This window comes from Brassica oleracea, chromosome C3 (assembly GCF_000695525.1).
Source record: "Brassica oleracea var. oleracea cultivar TO1000 chromosome C3, BOL, whole genome shotgun sequence".
Lineage (NCBI taxonomy): Eukaryota > Viridiplantae > Streptophyta > Magnoliopsida > Brassicales > Brassicaceae > Brassica > Brassica oleracea.
The window spans coordinates 32,197,888-32,208,155 of NC_027750.1; positions in this window are offsets into that span (position 1 = coordinate 32,197,888).

Here is a 10,268-nt window from a genome sequence, read left to right on the forward strand (position 1 = left end):
GGCCCAAACAATGAAACGTCTCCACCTTCTCCCCCACATTCCATAGCGAATTTTGGAGTGAAGATATTGGTTCCAAGCAGACCAAACAATGAAACATCTCCACCTTCTCCACCACATTCGATACACTAAAAAAACAGTTAACCGAAATAACTAAAATAAGTAATGTTATATTTATCTAAAAATGACACTTACAAAATGTTACCATATATTGTAATTTATAAGTTTTAATTATAAGAATGATTTAGTTATCTATATAGCAAGGATTTTCTATAACTGTTTTTTTTTTGTTTAAACCAATATATAAATCCTAAGTGTGATTTAATTTAATAGTCTAAAAACAATTTAGACAATAGAAATTTAGATAATTAGGTAATATGTTGTGTATGGTTTGGTTTATTTATAATATTACGTGAAATCGAAGTTTGACTTGGTTAAGTATGATGGTCAAAACCAATTTAATTAGGAAATTAGGTAACATGATTGTGTTATAGTATTATTTGATTTAGTTTGCTATATACTATTATGTGAAATCAAGATCTGGTTTGATCTATTTTATTATTTCTCCATGCATAATAATGTATAGTAGATTATCTGTTATATTCAGTGTTCCATAATTTTAGTAGTACTAAAATATGATCAATGAGTATCTTAGATTGATAAGTAATAGTATTTTGTGTAAATAAAATGTAGCAAAAATATTAGTTTCAAACAATTTTCTTGGTTTAATAAAATAGATATTTCTGTCGATAAATCTATTTTTATTTATGCATTTCATCAATTAGATAATATACTTCTTTGTTTCAAAATAGAAAAGATAATATACTTCTATAAACAGAGGTTTGTTAAAAAAAGATAAAATACTTCTATATAAACAAAGTTGCATATACATATCTTTATTTTCAAAAGATTTTATTATGTATATCATATATTTTTCTTTATAAGTGATATTTTACTTTAAAAGTTTTAGAATTTCCTATAAACAGGTAATTATAAAGCACCTACATTTATGTAGAGAGACTAATAACAATAAATAGTTCTATTCGGGTAGTTTAATTACATCACATTCATTTCTAATATATATATCAATCACAACAAAAATACCAAATACCAAAAATACGAAGAGTTTCTTTGGAGTTGTGGTGTTTCACTTCTTATTTCTTACGATATCGTTAACAATTCGCGGTAATTTTCTTTTAATTCTGATTTTAATGTGTCTAGAAAGGTTTTCAATGATAAAGTAAGAAGATCGGTTCCAAACAGTCTAAACAGTGAACATCTAAATGTCCTCTGTCACATTCTATTGCAGAAATCGGAGTGAAGAGATTGGTTCAAACAGGGGCGGACGTAGCCTTACCGTTACGGGGGCATGTGCCTCCTAAACTTTTTTTTCCTAAACAACTTAAGCTAATTTGATTCAATTGTTATTAGTTTAGTGAATAAACAAAAAAGGTTCCCCCGGTTCCTAATGGTTTTGTTTTATTTTAAGCATTGTTCCCCCAACTATAAATGATTCTAGATCCATCATCGGGTTCAAAGTGGTCCAAACAAAGAAACGTCTCCACTTTCTCCACCAGATTCCAGATTCAATAGTGAATCTTGAAATTAAGAGATTGGTATTCCAGATTCAATAGTGAATCTTGAAATTAAGAGATTGGTTCCAAACGGCTCAAATAATGAAACGTCTCCATTTTCTCCACCAGATTCAATAGTGAATCTTGGAATTAAGAGATTGGTTCCAAGCGGCCCAAACAATGAAACGTCTCCACTTTCTCCACCAGATTCAATAGTGAATCTTGGAATTAAGAGATCGGTTCCAAGCGGCCCAAACAATGAAACGTCTTCACATTTCATAGTGAATTTTGGAGCTAAGAGATTTGTTTCAAGCGGCCCAAACAATGGAACGTCTTCACCTTCTCCACCACGTTCCAAAAGCTTTTTAAAAATCAACTAAAGAATCTTGTTTTAAATGGTTAAATTAAACTATCAACTATGTTCATTTCTGAGAAGAAAATAATGTTATTTCTAGTTTGCTCTACGTTACAAGTTGAACTATGCTAATAGATAGTGACAACCTCGTTGATTAAAAATAAAAAGAAAAATCTCGAAAGAGAATAAAGAATTGTGAAGAGACATTATTCTCCCAGTATGCTGGTTGAGTCCTAGGTTGAGTCATTCAAGCAAGCATTTGTGCTTTTACCACTCGATTGCACCAACTTAGAGGAATATGCTTCCGAGTTCCGACAACACCTGCAACGACAGTTCACATGGATCTTCCCAGACCAGCTACTTCATCACTGAACAGCTCTATGTTAATGTTCATACCCATTTGCAATAGATTATTCTGTTTTTCATATAGCATTGTGTTTATTCAACAGATTTTAATATACTCAGCCAACAGCCAAAAGCCAATTAGGTTAAGCAAACCAGTTTTAATAAACCGGGTTTATCTTTCCCACCAAAACCGAACCGGTTTTAGCTTCTTTTATTTTTCGGTGACAGGTTTTAAAGTTGTAGGGCTTTTAAAATCGGCGAGACGAACTTTAAACCGGCGAAACCTAGCGACGACGAGGTGATAGTTTCAAGGAAGATCGATGAAGATGAAATCTGTATTCGACGCTTCAGAAATCAAATCAAATCGGATTTCGAGTCAGCGTCGCCGAGTAACAGTAGTACAATACCAAACTCGACCCAAAAAAAATGTATCGAATTCGAATAAATATTTTAGATATCTACAAATACCTGAATCACAATTATATATTTAAATATATAATTATTTTTAGATTTAATATAAAAATATCTAAAATACTAAAAATAACTTTTAATTATTCAAAATATTTAAAGATAGATAAAAGTAAATATTCAAAATACTCAAAATAACGGAAATACCTTAAATATCTACAGATTTCCCATCAAATATCTAACTAAACAAAGTTTCATATTAATTTTAGATATTAACATACATTATTCACATTTATATGTTGTATATTATTTTTATTTTTGGATTTTAAAGTGTATTGAGGTTTTTGATTTTTTTTACATAATTTAAATAGATATCCAAATTGAAACGATCCGAAAAGATCTGAATTGAACCTAAACTGAATTTTATAAATATCCGAATGAAGCTTACATCCTTAACTCCGCAAACTCAAAATTAAAATAGACCCGAAACAAATCTGAATGGATAATTAAATGTTGTTCATCCTTAATTTTGAAAACTTGTGTTTCTATTGATAAAAAAATATTTCTCGAATCTTTATAACTCTATTATATAAAAATTGAAGGTATCAATCATTAAGAATAATTTAGTTTAAAATCACTAATCAAATTCTTATTTTTCAAAAAGTATAATCACTTTTTAATACATAAATTTTTTTTTAAATATAATCGCGTGTTTAGGGAAATTTTCATGTTTACCACTTTGTTGGTGCCATTATTCATAACGATTTTGATATGAAACAATTTTCAAAATATTCAAAACCAAAAACAAAAGAACATTGTCAATCACTCAATTTACAAAACGAGTACATAAGCTATGGGGAGCCTAAGCAATAAAAAACAAAGCAAAAGAGACCGAATCATTCGAATTTCCAAATTTTACAGCATATTTTGAACATGCAAATAAGAGAGCGATAGTCTGAAGAAGTGCATAAGGAAAAAAAGCAATAAACTTGCAATCTATTTCCTTTTTTTTCTGGAACGCAACTTTTATAAAATTTAAAAAGAGTTATGCAGTAGGAACTGCTACAAGGTTCAATGCATGTTTCGCTAATCGATCAGCATCAACATTCCTCAACCGAGGTATCCAAATAAAGGAAACAGAATCAAAGGTAGTACAAGCTAAGCGGATGTCCGCAATAATTCCATAGAGCTCTGGAGGCTCCATCTTTGAGTTGAGAGCTTTTATCAGTTGAGTAGAGTCCGATTCGCATCGGAAACGCCAGATCCCCAGCTCTTTACACTTTCTTATAGCATCTCTCATTGCGAGTCCTTCGGCCATCAGTGGAGAGGTGACGAAGGAGCTAGTGTTTTGGAAGCTCTGGGTGCACTCTGCTTGCTTAATTATCCACCCTATTCCCGCCATTCTGGAGTTGTCGATCCAAGCCGCGTCTGTCTGCACTACTACCCCGTAACATGGGGGAGGTTCCGTCTGTCTTCTAGGCTGATGTTGCTTTACTTCTCTAGTCTGGGCGTTTTGCCATTCCTTAGCTGCAACGATTGCCTTTGTTAGGACCTGTTCTGTCGTGAAACCTTTGTCATTGAAGATCAGACTGTTTCTTGCAGTCCATAATGCCCAGACAATCCATGGGGCCAAAGAGACAGTTATGATACCCACTGGAGGCAAACATGGGATCACTATGATTTGCATCCAATCATTCTCTAAATCTAATGATCCTCTCCTATCAATTTGTTGTGCAAAGGGTGCAGCCTTCCACATTTTCATCGCAAAGTCACATTGAAAGATGAGATGATTAATAGATTCAAGGTTTCCACAGCGCTTACAGTGCGGATCAAAGCGTAGCTGTCTGATTTTCATTTGTTCTCCCACTGGTAGATCCCCTTTGAGTGCCTTCCAGATCAGTAGTTGAATCTTTGGAGCAGTTTGCAAGTTCCATACTCCTTTATTCCAGTGTGTCACTTGATCTCGCCGGTCTCTGGCGTTCTTCTCATTTTGAATCTCCACTGCTGAAATATACCCAGACTTAGTTGTGTAGATTCCATCCTTTGTGTGAATCCAGAATAGTTTATCCGGAGCCCCTTGTTTGCTCGGCTTGATACTTAAGATCGCGTCCACCAGTTCCGGTAGTTCCCGTTCGATTGTATTCAAGTCCCAGTCTTGCGTGTTTGCTTGAAACAGGTCTGCCACCACTATATCGTGGGAAGCTTCAGTAGGCGGTCCCATAGGTTGGAGCTGACGTGATGGACTAAGCCATGGGTCTTGCCAGACCTTTATGGTCTTGCCATCTCCTACTGCCCATCCCATGTTTCGCATCAGAAGATCACGTCCTATCAAAACGCCCCTCCAACCATGAGATATAGCTGATACCGCTGGTACTTTGGTGAACTCTTCATGTTGGCAATATTTTCCGAACAGGGTCCTTGCAAGTAGACCCGTTGGATTATTGAGCAGCCTCCATCTCAGTTTAGTGGGAAAAGCATCATTGAAGCATTCGAACTCTCGAAACCCAAGTCCCCCGTTGGTTTTTGTTTGTGCCATTTCATCCCAAGATACCCAAGCCATCTTCTTAGCGCCAGAGTTAGAGTCCCACCAGAATCTTGTTACCGCTGATTGAATCTGGTTGCAAAGGGAGATCGGAAGTTTAAAACAGGTCATTGAGTGAGAGGGCATGGTGGATAAGACACTCTTAACCATGACCATCTTTCCTGCTGAGGATAGAAACCTGTTTCTCCAGCTTTTAGCTTTTTGCTTGATCTTATCCACTATCGAAGCGAATAGATCTTTCTTCTTTCGTCCAAAGGGCTCGGGAAGCCCGAGGTATTTCCCGATCCCTCCCTCATTCGGTATTTGAACGATGTCTTTGACTTTTGATTTTAGCTGTGGCGGGGCTCTTCTCGAGAAGGAGACCGAGGATTTTGCAGTGTTGATGTACTGTCCCGATCCCGCTTCATATCGCAATAGAATGTCCTTCAGCGCTTTGCTACTTTGCTCAGATGCATTTGTGAAGAACATGGTGACGTCCGCAAATAACAAGTGATTGATTCTAGGGCAACCTCTAGCCACTTTCACCCCTTTGAGTGTTCTTTCCGCTTGTGCTTTGTTACATAATCTCAAGAGAACCTCACTGCACAAAATGAATATGTACGGTGAGAGTGGGTCTCCTTGACGGATTCCCCTACTCGGTTTAACCCTTCCTCTAGGCGATCCGTTGATGAGAAAAGAATATGTAATAGTGGTAATACATTGCATGATTAATGTAATCCACTTTGGATGGAACCCCATCCTACTCAGCACTAAGGATATGAACTCCCACTCGAGTCGGTCGTAAGCTTTACTCATGTCAGTTTTCACTGCCATGGCACACCTCACTTCCGCCTCAGAGTTTTTCAAGAAATGGAGGACTTCATGGGTGATCAACACATTATCCGAAATGGCCCGGCCGGGGATAAAGGCGGACTGATTTTCTGATATGATCGAGGACAGTAGCGGCTGTAACCTTTTCGTCAAGATTTTGGATATGATTTTGTAATAGATGTTGCAAAGTGCAATCGGTCTATACTCCATAACCGTTTGCGGTCGATGGGTCTTGGGGATAAGGCGAATATGGGTTTCGTTGATCTTCTCCGGTAGGTCTCCCAAGTTGAAAAGCTATTGAATCTCCTCTGTTATTGCACCGCCAATGTGGCTCCAGTTAGCGTGCAAAAAGCTCGCCGAGAAGCCATCCATGCCCGGCGCTTTGTCAGCGTGTATTGAAAAGGCTGCTTTTTGGACCTCCAAAGGGGTCGGTATGCGGATTAGTCGATCATTGTCTTCCTCGGTGATCACTGGGTCGAGTGCGTAGTTGACTGTATCTGCACTGTTTGTCTCGGCCGACGCAAACAGATTGCCAAAGTAAGTCATGATGACTTGCGCTATCTGCTCTCCCTTATGCACCTCTTTACCATGTTCATCCTCGATCACTGAGAACATGTTTGCTCGTCGTCTTCCTTTGGTAATAGAGTGAAAAAACCCTGAGTTTCGATCACCAAGTCTGAGCCATAAGAGTCGGCTCCTTTGCTTCCAGTAAGCTTCTTCCGCTGTGTACGCCGCTTTGAGATCAGTGGTGATCAGCGTTATCAGAGCTGTGTCATTTGCAGTGTCAGTCATGGCTTTTTCTAGCTCTTCTATCTTCTCCTCAATAGCCAACCGGCTGTTACGTTGGTGATTCTTATTCCAGGCTGCAATAGCATTGCGACTAGCCGTTATTTTCTCTCTTACAGAGCAAGAGCTCCCATTCTCCCATATCTCTCGTACCAACTCTTGTATCTCAGGGTTGTCGGCGGTCAAAGCGAAAGAGTCCTCGTCGTTTTTTCTTATTCGGTTCTAGCATGGAGAGTAGGCGTTTGTGATCCGATCCTTATGGCATCTGGCCATTGGGAAAAGTTTGGCCCAAGCTGTATTAGCCACGGCTCTATCCAACCGGCATCTGACCAAGTAATCGCCTCTCTTTCCTCGCCAAGACAGGGAATCGCCGGCATGTTGAAGATCATAAAGATCTCCTTCTGAGAAGAACGTACGTAAATCAGTGAAAGAGCTTTCCGGCCGTGGTGGTCCTCCTTCTTTTTCATCATTACTAATCAGATCTTTTTAATCACCGGTGACAAACCATGGTGCATCTCGACCTTCATTCATAGAGATAAGCTGTTCCAACATTAGTTTTCTGGTTGGTTTGTTTGTGTCACCATAGATGAAAGTCGCAAAGAAAGGTCTGCCTTCAAAAACAATACTTGTATCCAATACATTGTTTGTAACATTTAGAACATCGAGGCTAACATGTTGTTTCCATAATAAAGTAAGACCCCCTGCACCCGGACTGCTCGGGGGAATGATGTAGTGAAACTCGTAATCCAAGGCTTTTATCTTTTAGAGTACTGTCTCAGTGGGGTTTTTTGTTCCGGAGAGAAAGATGATTTCCGGGCCAACTGTGCGCTTGATCTCTCCTAGTCTTTAAACTGTCTCAGGAACCCCTAACCCTTGACAGTTCCATGCCAAAATATTTAAGGACCGAGAGTTGATCGATTGTGAAAATCCATCTTCCTCTTCGATCTTTGTGGTATCATTCTGGCTATGGGCTGGTTGTCCGAGCTTTGGTTTTAGCTGTTTGGGAGCAGTGATGATCCTGGGCTTCCATTCTTTGTCTTTGTTCTCGCACCCGCCTTTGCACTTTGGTTTGCAGTGGTAGTTCCCGTCTTGTGTCTTCCCGTCGTTGGCTTGGGTTGGGAGACTTTTCTTTTGCGGAGATTTGACCCAGTTAGTTTCAGAGGGATTTCCTGCACGTTGGCTCTTCCAGCTGGCCTTCCCGGTTTGCGCTTTGCCTTTGGTTCAGCTTGGCCAGTATTTATGCGTTCTAAGCTCTGTTGGGGTCCTAGCCTGTGCACCGCAGGGACTCTCTCTTGACTTATCACTGGTTCCAGTTGGTTAGGTTCTATTCTTCCTGCTTTACTCTTTTGCTGTGAGCTATTAGCTTCCCGTCCATCCTCTGGTACGTTTTGTGGTCCTAGTCTCAATGTTGCAGGAATCCTCTCTGGGCTTGAAATCACTTTTCAAATTTGGGAAGGGTCCGGAGGGGTTGTTTTGGAGGCTTGGACCATGCGCAAGGCCGTTTCCTCTATTTTTCTGAGTTCCTCTGCTCTGCGGCAACATTCTTTTCTCGCTGCGCTTTCTGAAGGATCAACACACGAAGCATACTGCTTCATAACATCTCGCACTTCCCCCATAGCTTCCACTATGGCTTCTCTTGGGATTACTGGTGTCTCCCTCCGAAGAGGAACCCCTCTATCGGAGGAATTGATCTCAGACTTTGAGTGAGATAAATTAGCATTTGTTATCTCTCTTGGTGCTCGGAGAGTTCCGGGGGATTTGTCGACTTAAGTTGGAGCCCTCTCATGTTGTTCTGAGTGCTTTCTGTTTACTGGTCTGTAGACCAGTTCCCGTGCACCAGATGCATGTGAAAGGGAAGGTTGTTGTTGTCTCTGTATATAAGATGAGTAGTGGTGGCTTCCTCTATCTTCCGTTGAGTTTCGGTCTTGTCGCTTATACGGATGATAGTGTCCCTGATTATGGGTTCTTCTCTGAACAGGGTAGTCTCTGGTACGCTGATAGTGATCAGCATTCCTGGCACCGTATCTCTCATCTCTTCCTTCAATTGGTTTAAATGCTCCCTCATGATAGCTAGAGCTCCTTGAAATGGCCTCTATGTGCCTCATCGGTTCTTTTGTATGATCATTGTGTTGCTCTTCTTCTTCCTTTATTCTCAATTCCTCTTTTTCCGAGCTTTTGCTTCTAAACAATCTCGGAGCTCATGATCCAAGCGTTGGCACATTGAGCAGTGTTTTTCGAGTCTCTCATACACAAAATGCGCAGTGACTTCATCGCCCCCTTTATATTCAATGACTGATTGCTTGATCAGGGGGAGTCTTCCATTGATATGCACTCTCATTCGCAGGGTTAGTGAAGTGATATCGGCTTCCTTAAACACACCAATATCTTCTCCGAGTTGTCGCACTGTGTCTTCTGCCCAGAGATGCACATGGATTCCTTGGATCTTGATCCAAAAAGGAATGAGAGATGGGAACTGAGGTGAAGTCGTTGGTTCCCATCGTTGTTGGATAACCATCCATCTCAGATAGTGGTATGGTCTTTTGTCAAAAACAGCCAGTAAGTCTGTTTCAAGCTCGAACTGGAATTGGAACATCCCCTGTCCTAGGTCAGCTCCTACTGGTTTCCTCTCTGTTTTCCAATGGTCCAGGAAGAAAGCTATGAGCGCCCAGACCTTTTGGACCGACGGGTTAGTGACTTTTCCGATGATAGTGAGAGAGTGTTTGTGAGTAAGGTAGTGATTTTCGGTTTCTTGGATCTGGATTCTTCCTTTTCTTGGGGCCTGGTAATTGTCTGATGTAATCCCCTTCCCTTTTTTAAGCGTTGAAAGTCTTCTTGCTTCCATCTTGTTGCTAGTGTTAAGATTCCCAAATCTGAGACTAGGGTTTCCTTTCTTCAGGATTCGGTTTTAACCACTGAGAGGAGAACTTGAAACTTTTTCAGGTTGCTTAGCCTAGACGTAAAGCTTTACGGAACTCGGAATGGCCCCCAGGGAAACTTGAGTTGTAATAAAGATCTACCAACTCAAAAGCTTGTACAAACTGGTTTCTCTTAAATGCTTCGAGGTATCTTTAATGCTCTTTTCTTGAGTATAAATGCCAATCGGGTAGTCTAAGTTAACCAAACGGAACCCCGTTATGTGGATCTATATCGGTTGAGTTTCAGAGAAGAAACGAGTCTCTTCATCTTTTGAGCGGAATCCCGCTAGACTTTGTTAGGAGCTTTATCACCATTAGGGAAAACTTTCGATGAAATCTTTGGTCTACCACCAACGGTATTGGGAGCTTTGTCTGGAACTCAAGCTGTGTTGTTCTCCGGCGTGTTGGCGGTGGCGGCGGTCCCTCCGACCATGATCGGGAGAAGAACCCGGCGTGGAAAACTACAAGGCGTTGATGAATCCGACGGTTTCTTCCCAGAGAGGACGCTTTTCAAAAAAAAACAGTATAATGACTGG